Source organism: Sebastes fasciatus, chromosome 6 (genome assembly GCF_043250625.1).
Source record: "Sebastes fasciatus isolate fSebFas1 chromosome 6, fSebFas1.pri, whole genome shotgun sequence".
NCBI lineage: Eukaryota > Metazoa > Chordata > Actinopteri > Perciformes > Sebastidae > Sebastes > Sebastes fasciatus.
In genome coordinates this window covers 13,888,317-13,904,942 of record NC_133800.1, presented here as the reverse complement: position 1 = coordinate 13,904,942, position 16,626 = coordinate 13,888,317, and positions in this window count along the sequence as shown.

Genomic DNA, 16,626 nt, shown 5'->3' with positions numbered 1-16,626 from the left:
TTTGTGACCCGGCAGCCATGTTGAGATCTCTTGGGGAATACCAAGTACCGCTCACATGACCGGAGCACAGCCAATAGGAACGCTCTCTCAATTAAATGACCTGTGGTTGGTCAAAGTCTTCCGTCACGGGCTAGATTTTCTAAAGCCTTAAAACAGAGCCACAAGGAGGTGCAGAAGTCTAGTTTTGTCTCAGAACACTTGAATTACAATATGCAGGAAAATATGCTTAAAGTTGAATCAGCAAGTTGGTTATGGATGTTTACAATGAACAGCTTAATTTGACCATTTACCTTTAGTTTCTTTTACAAATAAATTTGGCTTGCTTGGGGTTTTACCTACAACAGGTCTGATAGTTGACTCAGATTTTCAATCTGTCACTAATTCTTATTAGAAAAAGCTGTTATGTTACCTGATTTCAGCAGCTAACTCGATGGGGATGATGTTATTATTACGGATAAGAATGATGAGCAAAACTATGAAAGATACAAGTTGTAATTAAAGTATCCTTTAAATCACTTAGCTTTAGTTTTCCCGTGTATGGTCCTTTCAGAATTTATGTTATTACCAGTGCTGTTATTCTGTAATTCATAGTTCATTTGTCTTTGTTTTTAAAAATTTGACTACTAGGCTATTGGTTTTGAATTTATTTTGCTCAACCGTTTTCTTGTTTCTTTTTTCCTTGATTTTCATTTTTGTAAAGCGCTCTGAGTTACTTTATTTCTTCTTCTTCCTCCTCTTCTTCTTCTTGGCATCATATCGTGTGTCTGTATGTTGTAATGTCACTGTAGTACATGACTTGTCAGTATTTCTCCTCTTCAGCATGAGCAGCCTTTGCTTCTGCAGTAAATAAAGTGATGCTGATGTGATTCTCATGTGGTGCTCGGTGTGTGTGTGTGTGTGTGTGTGTGTGTGTGTGTGTGTGTGTGTGTGTGTGTGTGTGTGTGTGTGTGTGTGTGTGTATGCGTGTGTGTGTGTGTGTGTGTGTGTGTGTGGTGCACAGTGAGAGAGAATAGCGAGCGAGAGAGAGGGAGATAAATGCTGCTGTCGTGCTGTGCGGTGCGCTCCGTCACTTTGATAAATCTCACAGCGAGCTGACGACACCTGCTGACAACACACTAAAATCTGATTGGCTGGAACAGCTCCAGGTCAGGAGGATGCTAATGGATATGATGTGGACAACAAATCGCACACAGCAATGTAGAAACACACACAAGGACACACGTGAACAAATAGGTCACACACATACAGTATGAAGAATATCCTGCACACACTCATACAGTATTTGGACACACAATCACCCCCCGTCTGACTTTGTGTATATCATTAACAGGGCAATTACAGCTAATGATAGAGTCGTCACTCTCACTCACCTGATAATCAATTATTTTACATTATACAGCCGTTTACACGTAAATGGTTCCTAGCAAACAATTAGACTGGAAGTAATGAATCCAGGAAGCACACATGTTCACTTAAACTAGAGCATTTGCATGCAAATACATGCATATGTCACGCACGTATATGACTTTTTTCTCGCCTTTACACCCACATACACACCGACATCATCCTCCTTTGGTCTCTCTTTTGATTTGTGGTTAATCACATAGGTCAGGAAGGCGCATGCTTCTTCTCTACTTCTCTTCGCTCCCTGTGTCTTGCTCTCTTTGTGCCTCTTCTGAGCGCCACAGATCGGTCACCAAGCATTAAATATGATTTGATTTCATTTAGATTTTAATTTGATTTGAGAAAGAAATCACTGCTGACAGAGAAAAGAGCCAGAAAAGAAGAGAGAGAATACAATATGAGTGAAACATCAGTGAGAGTGGTGAGGAGATGGAGAAAGTCATGGTGTACAGGGGGAGGAGGGGGGCTTGGGGTGGGATGATGAAACGCAGTTGCAGTCTCGACCTTTGAAGAGCCGGTGGAAAATGTAGGGACAACTTCAAAAGAGCACCATGAAATATACAACACACCACCTCCACTGCTGCGGCTGCTGTCGCTTGAAAACCTCGTACCTCCAGGTGTGCTGTTTTTCTGCTGGTTGTTTTCTGCTCGTGGTCACCTTTGATATTTTCCCTCACAGGTCGGTTGCTTCCTGTGAAACACGAGCTGTTGGAAGACAGATCGTTGTCTTTTTCATCTCCGTATCTCCTGAACTTTGAGCTTTGTCAGGGCCGAAGGTTTATTATCTGTTGTTTGAAAGAAATGTGACAGTGAATCAGATGCGGCTCTTCTTTATGTCTCCCTCCCTCTTTATATCCATCTCTCCCTCCATCTCTCTCCACGCTTCACATCTTTCACTATCTGCTATTCCCTCACTCTTACTGTCTCCACCTCCCCCTGCACCGCTGTGTATGTGTGTGTCCTCTCTCTGGATCCGTCCATCTATCTGCCTGTCTCTCCCTATCTTGCTTTGTGTGTGTGTGTGTGTGTGTGTGTGTGTGTGTGTGTGTGTGTGCACGCGCCTGGCTGATGCAGATGAGACAGTGATACATGATTTGCTGCGAGTCTTTCTGTCAGAGGACATCAGATCATCTACCACACACACACACATATATGCAGGCAAACACACACACACACACACACACACACACACACACACACACACACACACACACACATACACACACACATATATATACACACAGCGTCTGAGGAGATAAGGGAGTCTTTGAAGGTGGAAATTAGTTTTGGCGCCTGGCTGCTCCTGTCTTGCAGGTCATGTGACTAAATCCTCCAGTCACACCAACATAAACTGATAAGACAGCTCCTCTGTGAGTGTGTATTAGTGTGTGTGTGTGTGTGTGTGTGTGTGTGTGTGTGTGTGTGTGTGTGTGTGTGTGTGTGTGTGTGTGTGTGTGTGTGTGTGTGTGTGTGTGTGCACGCGTCTGTGTGTGCGCCTGGCGTGCTTCTGGCGTACGTGTGTGTGTGTGTGTGTGTATGTGTGCGTGTCCTGCTTGCTCTATGACTGTGCACATTTACCTGAGTGCATGCACCGAACAAGTGTGTGTGTGTGTGTGTGTGTGTGTGTTTGTGCCTGAGTCTGCCTTTGTGTGTGTGTGTTTATAGATTCCATTTATCCAGTGTGTGTGTCTCTTGTGGCAGGGCGAGGTAATTGGTGGCAGATAAACAGCGCTTAACACACACACACACACACACACACACACACACACACACACAGTAATCAGAGGGGATTTACAATGTGTAGTTTGGAGCCTAATTGCTCTTCAGGTCCCTGTGAGAGTGCTGCCAAAGCCATTAGCCGCTGCTATTCTCAGAGTATTCAGTGTGTGTCAGTTGAGTGTGTGTTTGGTCTCTTGAAAATGAGCGTGCACGTAACTTCAGTGTATTTATGCATGCATGTGTGTGTATGTGTTTGTGTGTGTATGCTTTGTTTCAAGCATGTGTGCTTGCTCTTCTGTGTGTATGCCCTTCTTTGCTTCTCATTGGTGCGCGCGTGCCCGTAGCTTTAGTGTTTTTCTCGGGGACTTGGCTTCCCTCCAAGCCTGAAGAGCTAATTGGAATTAGAATAACATTCCTCAAAGGCCGCTCGTTTAGCGCCGGCGCTGAGTGCTAACGACGGAGTAGTGGGTGAGAGAGAGGCGGGAGAGAGTGCCCTAACGATCTGCGCTAACAATGTTTTATTCTGATTTTTAATGAGGGGTAATCACTCAGCTGAAGAGGAAGAGCAGCGGAAAAAAAAGAGAGAGTCGAGGGAAGGATGGAGGGATGGAGTGATGGAGGGGGTGGAGAGGAGAGAGGAAGAGAGGTGAGGAGGAAACAGTAATTATCTCCTCTCCGAGTTGTGAGTCACAGCCCGTCTTGCAGTCTCTCCCGGGGAAATTAGAGATGCACACTAACTGCCTTTATTCAGAGTCAGTGCTACCTGACAGCACTGTGATGACAAAACGGAGGCCTTTCTCTTTTGTGTTTCATGATGTATATGTTATCAAACGAACAAACACGGAGGCCTCCACTATCTGCATTCATTTACCAGTGTTTCTGGTCTAATATAATCCTCATAGCAGTTTGTAGATATTAAAATTTTGGCTAGCAGTTGAGGAGTGAACGATGTCCAGTCTGGTTACCATTGCACGACTTTTTTGCCAATGATGTGGGTGAGCTGGCTTCATTGGAGATACCTCAAGATCGTCCAAGAAGAGGTAACACCAAAAGTGGTAGGCCTATAGATTGGTGCAGGGATAATGTATTTTTGTAGACCAACCCAGAAGTTAGAATCACTGTGGGTTCCCTTGGTAAAAAGCCAATGGGCTTTTTCCATTGGGTTTTGGATTATTGCAGAAAAAGCTCTGTGGCAAACAAATGTTTTCATGATACTAATGATAACGTTTTGTTCCGTAAGATACTCTCCACAAATGAACACCACTTTTATGATTTTTGACGCGTGAATGCAATCACCAGAAGTAAAAAGTTAACGTTCGGCTATAAACGAACTACACCACGGTCACATTAATGTAAAGGTGGACGTGACGGTGTGATGACATTTAGTAGTCTCATTTAGCCACCTGTTAGCAACTGCCTTTTTTAAGCCACAAAAGATAAAAAATTCATGAGCAGGATGTTTACTGATGTATTTTATATCATAGAACAAAATGTTAAAATCTCTTCAGTTTGTGTTAACCACAGACCTTATTCCAGGCATCTAACTAAAAACCCATTGACTTTGAGACGAGGGAACCGAAAGTGCTGAATTGCTACCTTATTTCCAGGTTTTAGGAAATAAAACAAAATTAGATATATAGCAAAATGTATTCATACATTAGTGTGAAAGAAGTGCTGAATGTTTGGTTACGTAGCAACTACACTGGAGGGCAATGCAGAAGTTAATGTTGGTTGTTGCTGGTTTTGTTCACGTCAAAATGGATCCAAAGAGGAACACTCTACTGGTGTTGTTTCTCATGAAGACCAGGTTGTGCACCACAACTACTGTAGGCTACATTTAATATGAAAGATTCCTCTATTTTGACCTCTCAAAGGTTTGCAACTAGTCAACAGAATTCTACGTGAAAGCAAACAAACAAATTTATTTTGGCTGTGCAAGCAAATCCACTGATCTCTGCGAAGCCATTGACTTGACTTGACTATAAATGCTAGTGTGACTGAGTCCATAAGCCCACAATAGCCCATAGTAAACTAGTAGCTTTCTTCCATCATCACTCTATATCACTCTACTGTATACTTGGGGTGTATAATTAAAGCACAATAAGGACTAATAATGTTCACATTCATCTGGTGTTTACGATGGTGGTATCATTTGGATAAATATGACGCTGTGTAAACCAATTACTATATTGGAGGCTTTAAAGGTCCAGTGTGTAGGATCTGGCGGTATCTAGTGGTGAGATGAGGAGATTGCAACCAATAGAAGCCTCTCCCGTGTGCCAAGCGTGTTGGAGAGCTACGGTGTCTAACGCGAAAACGTAAATGGCCCTCTCTAGTGTGGTAGAGTGAGTGGTAAAGCGAGAGAGAGAGAGCAGCGGCAACAGGAGCCAATAACGTTATCGACTCGAAAGTTAACGGAGTTTGTCCGTTCTGGGCTACTGTAGAAACATGGTGGTGCAACATTGTCTCCGTGAAGAGACCCGCTCCCTATAGATATAAACGGCTCATTCTAAGGTCACAAAAACACGACAATTCTTATTTTCAGGTGATTATACACTAAAGAAAACATACTTATTAATATTATATTCCATTTCTGACGATAGATCCCCCTAATTGTTACACACTGGTCCTTTAACTGTTCTACACTGTTACATGCAGGTATAATTTTATGATATACTGTATGGCTGGAGAGAGAAAGACATCTTCCTTTGCTTATCCGCCACCATAATCCAGAACAAATGAATATTCTACTTTGACTGCTCGGGAAGTAGCATGGTTTTAGCAAAGTATTGTGTTTTACACAGTTACCGGTACGTATATCATGAATATATACTACAATTTAATAATGAAAAAGTTACCTAAAGGTGGTAATGTTTACTGTATTAACATTTTAACGGAAACCACAATCTTTCCCATCTGGCCAACAGTCTATAGATTAGTCAGTCATAGGACCATGAGCCATTGACCAATTAGGCTTTTTAAATCCAGGATCCCACCAGGAAGCCATCAAAACCTACAGTTAAGCCCCTTTTATCGATAGACTGTAAACTCTTACGATTTCTCACTCAAGTCCAACTGAATATTAATCAATACAGAGCATGTGGGGGTTGGAGAGAGAGAGAAAAAACAGAGGGTAAAAGGCTTGAAAGAAATCAGATTTGCAAAACAGAGTGTGAGAATAAGGGAAGCACTAAAAGACAAAAGAGAGAGGACGGCCGAGGAAAGAGAGACATGTGAATCCAGAGAGAGAGAGAGAGAGAGAGAGATGGAGTGATATGGCATACAGCAGTAGTGGAGTGTGAAACAGATGCTGCTCAGTGGAGAGTGAGAGGTCAATGGAGCTTGTAGAATGCTTAGAAAGGGCAGAGGCTGAATCAATTCTCACACACACACACACACACACACACACCACCAGCACCACACACGCTAATCTACAGTATCTGAGTATGTGTGTGTGTGTGTGTGTGTGTGTGTGTGTGTGTGAAGTGGGAGAGTGAAAAATAGAGGAGAGGGTGGGGTGGAGGGAAAGAGCGAGGTGGGTGATAGTAGCAGGGGAGACATAGAGGTGGAGATGGATCAGGAGAGAGATAGAGGCTGATTATGGCTGAGCACTGACAGAATAAAGGCCCCATGGGTGTGATACTAACACACATACACACACACACACACACACACACGCACACTGTGTCTTCAAGTAAACACAGGAGCTTACACACTCGCCCACAAAGTGATGGAGATGGAGCTGCCAGAGTGTAATACAGTTAAAGCCCCATTTCCAGCGCCATCACCACTGAACGTCTCCCCTTGTTCTCTCCCTCTTTATGGCCTTTCTTCTGTCTCTCCTCCCATGATCATATTCAACTCCCAGCCTAATTCTCAGTCTTCTTCTGTCTCCAATGTCCTTACCTCCCCTCCTTCTCTTTCCTCTTTTTCTTCTTCTTTCCCTCTCTCGTCCTCCTCTCCCTCCCCCGACTTCTCCTCTGCTTACTTTATCATAGCTTCTCTCCACATGAGGGGATTCTCCGGACCCTTGGAGCAGAAAATGGAGACTAGTGGAGAGAGACAGCAAGAGATAAAAAAAAATAAAAAAAATCACACTGGCAAATATGTCGCACAGACACACATGTACACACAGACATACATATGTACAAAATATTTTTTTTCAAGGAGACAAACTGAAAGTTTTGTTCATGTTGTGATTATAGTCACCTTCATAACCACCCTTGTAATCAGTGTTCAATACTTTAGTGAAATGAAAGCCACTATTTCAGGCCTAAACTGATGTGAAACACATCTACAGCACAAGTTTCATTTAAGTTTCAACTCTGATCCCACACGAACATCACTTCCAACTCCTAATTGTTGAGATTTTGGAAAACTGTGTGACATTCAGCAAGATTAGATTAATGCTTCTGTGCATCTTATAGAAATAAAAAAATAAAAATAAACAAGATTAAGCGTCTACAGCCATGCTAATGGCTCTGTGAGGCTGTACTTGACAATGACAATGCTAAATGTGAAATTGGTGTTGCACCCATTTTTAGCTTCAATTAACTCTTGCCCAGATGTTTTTCACACATACATATTCAGGTCATTTTCATCATGGTTTGGATATGGTTTGATTATGTTTTATGTAAATGAAACACCCTGTTTGACTCCTCACAGTACACATTTTTTTAGATATATATAGATCATCCAAAAATGGCTAGGCTACCAATTTCTTTTTCATACAGATAGGATCTTCTGTTAGATAAGGCTCAGACTATATTTGTTCAATAACTTAAATTTGTGATTTAATAAAAGCCTGAAACCTTTTTCGTTTCTTCACATTTTTATTGATGGAAAAGTAATCAGAAAATAACAGAAAGTAATTCAAATATGGCGTTGATTGTCCATTATGATGAGGTAAAGACTGACTACTGTCATAAAAAGCACTTTTACAATTATGTACCGATTTCCGTTTCATCCACAGTTCTTCTGTTCTTTTTTTCCATTTGATTGAGGGAGTGAGACACTGAGTAAGAATAAAGAATAATGCCTTTAGGGTAACTACACCCCCAAAAAATCAATGAAATAAATAGTTGATGTTGCACAGACTGACAAAAGGACGGGATGGGTGACAAACAGAATTTTATCAGAAGAGGAGGATTATGGAAATCAGGTTGTGATCTGTGGTGCGGTAATCCTTGCCGCAGCGAGCAATCCCATAAAAAGTGTTAGTGAGATTAACCAGCAGATTAGCCACGTAGCCACGCACATATTTAACTGATTAAAACCCTTGAAAATCCGGACTCTGGGGAGGACCCACACCGTTTAGGATCTGTATCCGCTGTTAGCTGTTTCCTCTGGCATAATTATGGAACATTTTGTGTGTTTCCCTCCTGAGTGTGTGTGTTGTGTGTGTAGTTGCAGAGCCAAGGCTAAAAGAATAAAGATAGGGGATTAGCATGACCCAGAGGCTGACAAAGGGTTTAATTTCCCTTGTATTCTAATGATTGATGAGAAAGTTTCTTATTCCTTTTGGTTGCTGTGTGGATAGTATACTTTCACATTTTTATGGCATTTTTATGACATACTATACTATCACCTTTTTAATGATTTTTTATGACATTTTTATGGCATATTATTAAATTCTGACATTTCTATGATGTACTATATTATAACATTTTTCTGACATTTTTTTATGCTATCACATTTTTTATGACCTTTTTATGATAAACTACACAATGACTTTTTATGACATACTATAATACAACCGTTTTAAGACTTACTATACTCTGACTTTTTATGACATACTATACTGTACTATATATACTAGTACCAACATACTATACTTTTTATTACCTTTTTATGGCATACTGTACTATGATTTTTCTGACTTACTATACTATGACTTTTTTTATGACATATAACAATTTTATAACTTTCTTCGACATACTATGCTATGACTTTTTGTGACTTTTTTTCATGAAATTTTTCGAAATGCTATACCAAGACTTTTTTTGGTAAATTTTTTTGACATGCTATACTAAGACTTTTTTTGGTGAACTTTTTCGACATGCTATACTATGACTTTTTTTACATGAAATCTTTCCACATACTATACTATGACTTTTTTGGTAACTTCTTGACATGCTATACTATGACTCTTTTTCATGAAATCTTTCGACATACTATACTACGTCTAACATACTATACTATGAATTTTTTCAACACACTATACTAAGTCTTTTTTTTTTATCGACATACTATACTATGACTTTTTTTTTTTTTACATACTATGACTTTCATACATATTTTCGACATACTAAACTATGAGTTTTTTAAAAAAAAAATTGAAATACTATACTGACTTTTTTATGAATTTTTTCGACATAATCCCTCGCATGGAATATGGAAAGCATCAGAGAGTTATTCAATAGGACAGAGATAAAGGTGTGTATGTGTGTGTATGTGGGTGTGTGTGTGTGTGTGTGTGTGTGTGTGTGTGTGTGTGTGTGTGTGTGTGTGTGAGGTGTTTCCATCTTCTATCTATGAGAGCAGATATCCTGGATGGGAAATTTTTAAAAAAAGCTGTTTATATATACATACACCTCACCTCCCAGCAAATATTATTTCTGTAGTAAGGACAATAGTTCATATTCAGGGTTTAAAAATTAGTATTAAAAATACTAAATACAAGTGAACTAAATGCAAGTCTGATCCAGGTTTATTTACAATGAAGAGAACCTGAACTGGAGTACATCTCATTATTATATAAACCAAATGTGAGTTAGAGAGTAGCAGATGTGCACATAGTGATTACCAGAATGGCAAATAATCTGTATAAACTGTCCGTATAATACCCTATGGAAAAATGGGATTATTTTTCAGAATCAATGTTGCCAAAAGGTTGCTCTACAGAGACACAGAGCTCTACCTAGAGTCACCAACCATTGAGAAACCATACATTTACATTACATCTCTGTAAAGAATACGTGTCGACAGAAATAATTCTTCTTTGAACCTTTGACATACCAAAGGGGGACAAACTCTGCACACTGTCGTCACTTTTGGATAATAGGTACATAAAGGATCCACATGTGAGTTGGAGGCTCTGTTCTTGAAAGAGTTTGCCTCTTGACAGGCAAATATGATGCAGTATTCCCTGGTGTTTCTCTGACTAAATGAGGCTTGTTCTGGATGTAGTTCTTAATTAAGACTTAGTGGCTCTGGCAGGGAACATTTCAGCAGCTGCTCTGGAAGGGGGCTGGGCTGATGTTTAGTGTGTGCGTGTGTGCGTGTGTGTGTGTCAGCTTCAGGTGGAGATGCATATTAAAGATGGAAACACCTCACACACACACACACACACACACACACACACACACACCCACATACACACACATACACACCTTTATCTCTGTCCTATTGAATAACTCTCTGATGCTTTCCATATTCCATGCGAGGGATTATTACAGCTTACCCACAATCCCCAGCAGCTGATTATCCTGCATGTTGACAGGACAGAGTTGTGCTATCGCCCTTGTGCAGCAGTCAGCTGTGTGTGTGTGTGTGTGTGTGTGTGTGTGTGTGCGTGCGTGCGTGCGTGCATGTGAACATACTGTATTCAATGTGTGTTTGTTTGTATACCATTTGTATGTGAGAGAGAAAAGTAAAGATTTATTCTGCATTTATATATGTGCAAGTGTGAGAGAGTAGAGAGGAAATTAGTTTCTCTACCATATGTGTGTATGTGTGTGTGTGTGTGTGTGTGTGTGTGTGTGTGTGTGTGTGCGTGTGCGTGTGCGTGTGTGTGTGTGTGTGCGTGCTCAACCAGGCAGGTGTTTGTGGTTGATACCTACAGCTCCAGCAGTGCTGATCACCTCAGCATGGCACCTCACCTTGGGAGGGAGACAGCTCTAAGCTCATTAGCACACACACACACACACACGCGCACACACACACGCACACAAACACTCACACACAGGTGGAAAGCACAGTAGGTTACCTGGGGAGGTTGGGGCAAAAAAAATGGGAGGAAAAGAGGAAAAAAGCAAATACGCTCAGGGGAGATAGAGGAGAGGAAAAGGGGGGTATATTTCCTGAGAGGAGAGGAGAGAAAATCGGTTTACCAAATAAAAGATCTGTACTTGCGGAAAACAAAGAGAAAGATGAGGGAAAGAGAGAGTGCGGGGCCTGGAGGGACAAAAAGAGAAAAGAAATAAGAAAAGTGAACAACATGTTGGTAGACGAAGGCTTTGGGAGAAGGTAGAACAGAGGGAGGAGGGAAGCATAAATAAGGCTGAGAGGAGGACTAGAGAAAGGAGGAGAAAGGAAAAAAGGAGGAGGAGGCTTGAAGACTGCATAACAGGATGTAATGGTTTTAAAAGCCTGGTTTTATTCACAATGGCAGCAGCTGCACTCTCATTATCCCCCTGCTCGTATTTGTGTGAATTCAATTTAATCTGGGTGCATTGTAGCTTGCCTTCCTTCTACTGTTCTACTGTATTATGTACAAACTCAGAGACGAAAATTTAAACAACATTACAATGTATGATGGTTAAGCCTCACTTTCATCCTGATTGATGAAAACCGACATGACACATCACAAGGTTAAATGCAGCTGAAAAAAAATTGAAAAAATCAATTGATTATTAATAAGATTAGGGATCTAGTAAACCAAAATAATTAGAAAAAATGGGGAGCTCGTATGACATGCAACATTATGGTCCACGTGCCAGTATGACCCCATTTTATAATGTCATTTATCAACTTTAAGATGCACTAATCAATACTTTTATGGTAACAATGGATCAAATGATGTATAATGTGAAAGGGGTTGCTCGTAGTGAACCCGACTCTGCAGCTCCTCCCAGCTATAATCAGTTTTTTTAGCAGCTTTAGGTAGTTTTGATTTTCTATCCCACGACGTTGATTCACTCTCACCGTTGTTTATTAGCGTTGTTTTCCACCATAGCAGGCAGCTGGTTTCAACAAAAAAGCTCTGATAAAGCCCACGGAACACTACCTGCTCATCACTAAATGCCACACAGACACATTAGCAGCTAAAGAGGCCAGATATTTCTCTCAAGATTTGATGGAGACCAAAAACAGTTAAAAGAAGAGTGAATATTGGACTTACATTCATCAGGTGGCCAGAAACATGATGCTAAATGAATGCTATGGTTGCCCTGTGTATGCTGGATGAATAAATAGACAACTGTTTAGCCATAACTGTTTAAGGTACAATATGTGTTTAAAGCTTGTTCTACTGCCTCAGGTGGCAGAAAAATCAATCAATTCTGATTGAAAACAACACAAAGTTGGAAAAAAATTCAATATTCAATAATCCTTAATAGAGTCCCTGCGTTTTATTAGTTATTTTGTGATGAGTTGTGTTATCTCATTCACCTAAACATGCCTTATTAATTTCCACTCAACTCCCTGAGACCCGCAGGATCGCCCCGACTTTACGGTCTTTCAGAGGCTATAACAGGTTCAGTTTTAAAGCTAGAGTGAAGGTAACTACTAGAAAACTAGAAAACTTAAGGAACCATTGGTACCAACCATGTTGGGTTGTTGTCGGGAAGGAGGCTAAATGACGCTCCAAAGTTAGGCTAAATTTTGGCGAGGGAAAACTGGCATGGACATTTTCAAAGGGGTCCCTTGACCTCTGACCTCCATATATGTGAATGAAAATGGGTTCTATGGGTACCCACGAGTCTCCCCTTTACAGACATGCCCACTTTATGATAATCACATGCAGTTTGTGGGAAAAAACATGCAGTTGTTTGCATGTAGTATAAATGTGTTATTTTCGCCTATTCTAAAATGATGTATTTGAATATTTCTGAATACTGGGGTCCCTAAACAGTCTTGGAATTACATAAATTGGGTATCACTGTATCACTGTGAGACTCTTGTGGATCCAATGAGCCCAATTGTATTCATGTGAGATGATGTTAGTCCCCATAGTAGCAGACCCCCTATAACCCCCTTAAAGAAAAGACACGGGTCTGTTGTGGGTCTCAGAGGGCTAAGTGATGTCTTATTTATGTCAGTGTTTAATATTTAGGGACTCAGGTTGCCTTGAGGAAGAATATTTGGAACAAATTAAACAAATAGCAAAGCCACTAACAATATGACATACATGCACACTCCTCTACATTCAAACTTAAAGCCTTAAATCCTAAAACAGAGCATTTTCAAAGTGAGCACAGCCGGAAATGTCACTACCTCGTGTCCTGAACTGGTCCTCATAAATGTAGAAATACAAGTATACTCACATCCGTACTGTACACATAAGCCGAGCAGTGGGAAGAGAGCACCTTTTTTGTGTGGCGTTGAGATAAATAGGATTAGGGATTTGGGAGATTTAGGGGGAATAATCCGTCTGTGTATCGGAGAGAGGCAGCAGCGGTGATGATCAAAAGAGAACGCTGTGATTCAGAGCTCAGAAATCTCTGGATAGACTGAAAACTTGGAGTGACATTTTCTCCATTTTTTTCTCCAAGGATCAGCTTTCATTTTGTCACTGTGGCTGCTGTAATTGCCACATAATCACCTCATACTGTACAATGCTGTGTGTGTGTGTGTGTGTGTGTGTGTGTGTGTGTGTGTGTGTGTGTGTGTGTCTGTGTGCAAGTGTCTGTGTTTGTACGAGAGCCGGGGATAGACAGAGAATTATATATTCACAGTAATTAATCAGATTTACAGTTTACATCAGGGAAGAGCTAGTCTGTTTGTTGTGGGTGTTAGTATTAAGCAGGGGATTGGACTTGGTTATTTAACACAGAGTTGATTTGAACAGCTGCTCTGTTCTGCTACTATCTATACCTCCATATCAATACCACATAAACTAAAAAGAAATCCACAAAAACTCACCGGTAACTTCTCTTCCCTGCAGACTGAAACATCCCCAGTTGGTGGATTGGGCCACCCAGCTTCTTCATTCGTCATCGTACCCACTTAATGCTATTCAAGACCACAAGAGGCTGGAGCTGGACCTAAAAGCAGGAAAACAATGTAGACAGGTCATGTGTTTCCACAGGATAAACAAAGCTGCAGTGTTACTGCATGACTCGTAGGAATGAGAAGCAGTCTGGTTCAAGAAACGTCTGTGAAAATGCAAAACCAGGTTTCCTTTTTTTTGTCTAAAAGTCCAGCTGAGATAGTTTGATTTCTGCTGGAGAAACATGATTGCCATCATGTATACCTTCAGCTGAAGTCTTACATGTTTGTGCACATGTGCACTGATAACACCTCAACAGGGAAAGTAATATCACGATTGGGAATAACATTGTAAGAGGAATGCGTTATATCATCTCCCTTTAGCAATAATCAACTGCAATACCAATGGTAGCTATGATTGCGATTTGAAGGTGAAACAATATAGACTAACTGTTTACAATATACTAGGGCTGTCAGTTGATTAAAATATTGAATCAAAATTAATCGTGAATTAATCACACATTTTTTATTTGCTCAAAATGTACCTTAAAGGAAGACTTGTCAAGTATTTGATACTCTTATCAACATGGGAGTGGGGAAATTATGCAAATGTATGTATATATTTGTTATTGGAAATCAATTAACACAAAACAATGACAAATATTGTCCGGAAACCCTCACAGGTACTGCATTTAGCATAATAAATATGCTCAAATCATAACGTGACAAACTCAAGCCCAACAGGCAACAACAGCTGTCAGTGTGTCAGTGTGCTGACTTGACTATGACTTGCCCCAAACTGCATGTGATTATCATAAAGTGGGCATGTCTGTAAAGGGGAGACTCGTGGGTACCCATAGAACCCCTTTTCATTCACATATTTTGAGGTCAGAGGTCAAGGAACTCCTTTGAAAACGGCCATGCCTGTTTTTCCTTGCAAAAATGTAGCGCAAGTTTGGAGCGATATTTAGCCTCCTTCATGACAAGGTAGTATTATGGTATATGGTATATAGTACATGGTTGGTACTGATGGATTCTTTAGGTTTTGTAGTTTCATATGATGCCACTATCTTTACTCTAGGTTTAAAACTGAGCCCGCTACAACCTAAAAATCAAGTTGCGTTAAAGAAATTAGTGGCGTTAAAACGAATTTGCGTTAACACGTTATCACGTAAACTTTGACAGCCCTACAATATACTGTATATAATATAGTTTTTACCAGCATATGTACATTATCACTAACAATCATGCATTTAAATGCATGAGTCAAAACACAGCATCCTCAAGACCTCAGAGCCAATTTGTGGAAAGTAAACAAGCTTGTTTGCTGAGAAAACGTGAACCGGGAGAAACTCCATCAGAGAGCAACCAAAATTCATACTAAGGTGTTACAACACGACTAAAGTGGACTCGCTTTATCTTTTGGTGTTGTGACTAAATAACTTACATAATGTTGTGGGAATATTTTTAGCCTGAATCGCTTTCAGACGTTTGTGCCAGCACCCCATACTCACCTTCACAATGACAAAGGCTGTTGACGTTTTAAAAAGCAACCAGGATTCAGGGCCATGTTGATACATCTTTTGGAAAGAAACCAAGGGGGGGTAGCTCACTGGGCAGAGCGCGTACCATTAAGGCTGAGTCCTTCGAGTCCGGTCCAGGGCCCTTTGCTGCATGTCATCCTCTCTCTCTCTCTCTCCCATGCCTTTTCTGTCTCTCTCTCACTATCAAAATAAAAAAATAAAGCATAAATGCCAAAAAAAGAATCTAAAAAAAAAAAAGAAACCAAAGGAAATTCTTACTTTATGAACATAAACACAACGAGGTGCAGACCTGTGTGAGTTCAAGTGTAAATCCATCAACGTGTTGCAAAACTGTTCTTTACACAGTGATAAGTACATTTTATTTCAAAGCCTAATGAGGACAGCCATTATCCTCCTTGCAACTGAGCAGTTTAGAGCTTCAGTAATATATACTTTGCAGAAAGGGAACCATGAGGAACAATTAGGCACTGGATAAATCTAGGGTGAGTAATGTATTTTAGAAAACATTTTTGTTATACAAGTTGAAATTCTCTTTACATCCCAACAGCAATCAATAAATTAAATGCTCTGACAAAAAACAAAGAAAATGATCTGGTATCTGTGGCTGTCTCAGGACTGTAATAAACCTGTTCAATCATTTCATTCGGTCCGCATGAAATGATTGGACGGGCTACTTACCAGTCTACCATACTGGGCACACTGCCCATACCCGTGGCGACTTTCTCGCTAGATTTAGGGACTTTTGGAGCTCGTGCTGCTAGGTACTTTCATTGGAAAAGAGTTGGCAACACTGGACTGGGTTGCCAACTATTTTCCAATGACAGTAGCTGGAAACACTGGGCTGGGTTTTTTATTTGGATCATTTCTAAAATATAGCGTGCTCTTCCTAGTTTCTCCAATGTTACCTATATAAGCTTTCATTTTCACCATCTAAGTTTTATTTACGTCTGGAATCTAAACTACCTCCCGTTCATAAGGCTGATTCTTGAAACTCTGAGCCTCCATCACAGATTTTATCAGCGAGGTCCTA